At 27.7% G+C, this 5,442-nt stretch overlaps 1 long non-coding RNA gene across 1 annotated transcript; it reads right to left on the bottom strand.

The window, feature by feature from the left end:
* Positions 1 to 1,348: 1,348 nt before the first annotated feature.
* LOC114077847 lies at positions 1,349 to 4,119 on the bottom strand. Its single transcript, XR_003579120.1, has 4 exons — positions 3,648 to 4,119; positions 3,466 to 3,567; positions 2,526 to 2,599; positions 1,349 to 1,832 (listed from the first exon to the last, which is right to left on the bottom strand). It is a non-coding gene; the product is annotated as an uncharacterized LOC114077847 (long non-coding RNA).
* Positions 4,120 to 5,442: the final 1,323 nt, after the last annotated feature.

Below are 5,442 nucleotides of genomic sequence, written 5' to 3'. Positions count from 1 at the left end.
AAAAGTAGAAAATAATATTACTGAAGAAATTCTTTAAATGAGGAGAAAAATGAAAGAATAGTCTTCCATTTGAAGAGAACATTTAATTCCTTTAGTCAATGCCATTAATTTTCTTTCATTTATCTTCTTTTAAGACTTTTAATTTCTTATTATCATTAATATAATTTTTTTCTCTGATTATTTAGTTTTTCTCCTTATGTTAGAATTAAAATATAAATATTGCATAAAAATTGTCATTCCATAATGTATTTATTTTACTTTCTCATATCATATTTCTTAAAGAAAAATATAGATATCAATGCAATATTTATTAGAATTGAAAAATGAGCAACAAAATAATAAGTATTGATATTTAAAAACCAAGTTACATTGAATTTAATATATTCAATATCAAAAGTTTTACTTTTAATAACATTCACCATCAGTTATTATGCATAATAGTAGTTACATACTTAAACATATGTTACACATTTTTAAGGTTGACATTTTCCTTCTTTATTTTTTTGGTTTTTTGTTCATTTTATTTCCTTTTTAAAAATTTAGAATTTTTGCAAAATACTTAAGAATAAGAATTATAAATTTTTGTTTTAGATTATATTTCAAAAAAGAACTAACAACAACTCATATTAGATTTAAACAATTATATCATGTTATTTCAAAATTTAAAAATAAAAACATATATAATAAATTCTTCGATACAAATATTTTATCGATCGCGCGAAGCGCGAGCTGATTCCCTTATAATATAATTAATATATTGCATTAAGAAATAGTTACAAATATTGAAGGCTTAATTAATGACTATATATAATTCATAATATATTGATTAAGTGTTATGCACTATAAATAATATTTAAATAATAAAAAAATGAAGATCATGAATAATAGTGTAACATCTCATATTCTAGAAACAAGAAGAATCAAAATTGGAGTGATTTTATTTGTTTTTCAATTTTGTACACCATCTATATGAGATAAATAGTTGAACCTTCAAATACTAACAGATGTCTTGTATAATCCCATGATTATACAAAAAATATAAGTTCCTTTCTTCTTAAGACTTATATGATAGGACAAGTAGATTTCACATTTGAGTTGCACCTATTTAGGCTCCTTATCAAACATTTAAAAACTTCCAAACTGTTATGTGATCAATGAAGAATTACAATCAATAAGCAACGGATCATATACATGATAAGTTTAATTGTTACAACACAACAAACTCTTTAATACCAAGGATAATATTAAGAAGGTTTAAAAACTTATCAATTCAAAAGCAGCAAAAAAAACATAACAAAAGAAAGGGAGAGTTCATTACGAAGTAGAATTAGAAAGCGCTCTCAATAAATATAAATTCGCCATCATTCTGTCAAAGTCATTATAGTAAAAGCAAACACATAAAGACCCTGTCTAGAGAAAATATTCATCTCCAATTTGTGAAGGAGAAAGTGCGAGCGAGTAATTCACCCACATCATATTTTTAGGATAAAAGTGAATCCTATAATTAGTAGAGCCCAATTAAATTACTATTCTTTTGTAACTCGTTCTTAGTTATGATGAAATAATGATTTCAGTAACATATATAAAGTTCACTATAATGCGCACAAAGAGTAACTGAAAAGAGAAATCTCCTCTCCAGCTTGTGCATGGGGAAAAGAAAATTTTATCTATCTGCAATATTTGATGCAAGACTTTGTAGGTCATATCAATAGTATAGTTGCAACATTTTTACCTTGTGTCATTCAAATAGTTAGCCTCTTTTATGAACGGTATAGCTGTAAGATTTTTCCTTGTGTCATTCATAGAGTTAGCGTCTTGTATAAACTGTATAACTGCAAGATTATACCTTGTGTCATTCAAACAATTAGTTTAAAGCAACTTGGCTAACTCAAGCTAACAATAACTTGATAGAATATCAATACCTAATGAATATTGTAGAAGAAATAATCACCGATCAATGTAATCAAGAACTTGAAAGAAGAATGTGCATGTAGACAGGATAGTCTTTGATTATCTGAAGGATTTGACATCAGGTTTCCTAACCTACCTAAGACACAGAGATTAAGCAACGCGCAACAATGAAACTCAACTTAAACTCCACAAAATCATACAACTAATAGAAACACCTGAGGAGATAACAAACCTTCAAGAATTATTCAGCCAAATAAACTGATATTTGGACCGACTATATTACCAGAATGAATATTGGCTAGTTAACAATTCTCGTGATCAAATGAGGATTGTGGAAATAAAAATGCCTTCAAAATTAGTTTTTGGAATTCATCAAAGTTGTAGCTCATTCAACGACCCTTCTTAAAGTACTCCAGTTGAATTTTTTTAGTATTGAGAATAAGCTAAGAAGGAATACAAAGAATTCAAGGCAACAAAATTACTGATCTCAATAGAAAATTAGTGATTGAAAATGACAAGCTCAACTAATAAAAAACTACCAAGCTGAATATCTAACATGAGATTTGTCTTCTATACATATGTAGGAAACATAAAAAAATAAAAGACAAATCTACCGGCTCAAAATGTTCAGAATCATAACAATAGTATTGCAAGCATTCTCCCATGTTCTTCTTCAGAATGAAGATGTCTGAAAGATAACAAAAAGCAGAGGATCATTTCTCCACACATCATCTATTTTCACCTTTTACTCATTTTAATTTGAAGTACAAACATCATATGAAAGAGTTGATTTCAATTGTTTTTGTAGGCAAAGGAGAAACATATTAAGAAGTCATAAGAGAAGATCAAGAAATATATGAAGTCGGAACTCTCAAACAAATATCTTTAATCACGACGGAAAAATTAACATATATTATAATATATATTCTTTCCCAATGGATTGGTGTGTATTAATCTTTTCTCTTTCAATCCTACAATATATTATTTCTTCAATGCACAAACACATACGTAATAAATCTTTGAAAAAATATAAGTAAAGAACATTTATGAACTCAATCACAAGTTGCATTGTACAAATTGTTGATAGTTAAACCATTCCAACAGACATTTAGGTTATCTCAACTCTACTTTGTGCAGGTGAAGATGGGATTTTCAATCGATCCAAAGCAAATTAAACATTGAAGTTAATATTTATAAAACTTGTGATACGGCAAAAGAGTATGGGATCGCCTGCTATGGCTTCAAGTATAAATTAAAGGGTAATCTGCCATTTGAATTGCTCGACCAAGAGATGCATCCAATTTTTCGTACACTATTGATTTTCTCAGAGAAAAAAGAAAATCATCATTATAGCCTCAGAATATTCACACCAATTATTATTAGTAATTACTACTAATGAGATTGATTCTCTCTTTGGGTTTGAGAATTTTTTGAGAGAGCAAGCTAAGATTAAGGGACGGTTTGGTAGTTGAAGAACTTAAAATATCAATTGAATTTATATTTATCACTACAAGAACTGAAATCACGGGCATTGCAGAGAGAGGAGCAACATACCTTTGAAGTTTTCCCCGTTACTCTCTACAATCCTCATTATTTGGCTCTGAATCTAAGATAAGTCTTTTTCCTTTAATGGAAAGATTCTCATGTGTTTGATACCTATGAATTCAACAACTGTAATATTCAAAGAAATTTATAGTAGCAAATGAAACATTGAGGCTCAGATCTGTAATACTTACAACTCGGCAAGAGTGACTGGAATCACCTCAATGGCTGCAAGCACCAGTTGCAGGGTCACTTTTCCTCCAAGTTAACCAACCAAGATACTTGTCAAATTTCTCCTCCACTATCAATTTGGTGAGAGAAAGAAGAAAATTGTCATAATAGCACTGAAATTTTCGCAACAATTATTATTAGTAGTACTATTACTGATGTTCCGCACTTTAGGATTGAAAGTTCTATAGAATAATCAAAGATTAAGGGATCGCTCTTAAGATTTTTAAATGCGAAAGGGGCTATCAAATTTTTGTTTATTTTTCACATAATAAAGAAGGAATTGCAGACATTACAGAGAGGAAGCAACAATAGCCCCCTTTTCCAACTTCTCCTCTACTTTCGGATAATTTTCGTTCTTTCAGCTTTGATTTGTGTTGTGTGATGAAGAGGAAAAACAATATCCTGACTATTCTAGTTCTAGTGGAAAGGTGTAGAAGTTGTAGGGATTTTTTCTTTCTGGAGGAAGATAAAACTTGACTTGAAAGTGATGGACTACGTGTCCATTTGGTTTTAGGATAAAAGACACGTCTTACTAAATGCTTGAAAAGTCAAATATACCCTCAAATTGAAATTTATTGACATTAAGTTGCCATTTTGAATAAGCTTTTTCTATAATAGTAGAAATATATATATATAAAGTATTTGTTCCCTAATTATTTGCTCTTTATACATGTACAATAATTAGATTTTGAAGTAATTATCTTTATGTAAATATTTCTTTAACGTATTAATTTAGATAAAATTTATGAAGGGATTTATTTAAAAACTAATACGCAAATAAATACTAGTTGAATAATTATAAACAACTATCAATGATTAATAAATAGTTAAAAGTGATTGAATTTTCTTTTAAATGTGATTAAAAATAGGCCAAGAAAAATATAAACTTCATCATTTATTTCGATATAATATAGTGTTGGTTTTTTTTTTTGTTTTAAACAATTATTTTTTTTTGAAAAAACATATTTAATCGCTTACCTATATTTTAGGAACTATTACTCCATCCATAGCACAAATTACTCTCTCCGTCCACAATTATTTGGTAGGTATACTAAAAATAGATGTCAAAAATTAATTATCAATTCAAATAATCAAGAAACAATTAATCATTTTTTCCCAAATTCGCCCTTAATGAAAATGTAGTCTAATCAAAAAGTTAGGTAGACTTTTGATATTCTTGATAGAATTATATTAGTCAAACTACACATTGTATTAAATTTTCTCAAGGGGTGTGCATGACCATAACATGACAAATAATTATGGACGGAGGAAGTAAAACACAAAAATATTTACATAATTGTAAGGCAATCCCACTAATTGTAAAATATTGGAACGTCATTACACCTCTTTTATTATTTTTGGTATAAATATAATTTTATAGTTTAATATTATATTTAATCAGTTTCCAATTGGTTGGCTTCAGGTAAAATAAATTTGAATAAGTTTTTGTTTTACTGATGATTCACAATCATTGTGATTTTTTTTATTTCCTAATTTTTTTAATTTCATATTTATAAAAATTTGTTATTTCAAGGTTTTTTTTTTTCATAATTCATGTTTTTTAAATGTAAGATAAACACGAATAAAATAAAAAAGTTATCTGCATAGATTTTTATTGATTATAGGTTTGTGTAGTGATGGAAAGGTATGTGAACTGTTACAAAAGTGTTTTTTCTTTTCTTTTAACATATTCATTTATATAAAGTAATGGAGCAAATATTTAAGTAGAGTCACAACAAAATAATTTATCTCAATTCA

Source organism: Solanum pennellii, chromosome 7 (genome assembly GCF_001406875.1).
Source record: "Solanum pennellii chromosome 7, SPENNV200".
Lineage (NCBI taxonomy): Eukaryota > Viridiplantae > Streptophyta > Magnoliopsida > Solanales > Solanaceae > Solanum > Solanum pennellii.
The sequence above is the reverse complement of the archived record's forward strand: the minus strand, read 5'-3'. Positions and strand labels throughout refer to the sequence as shown.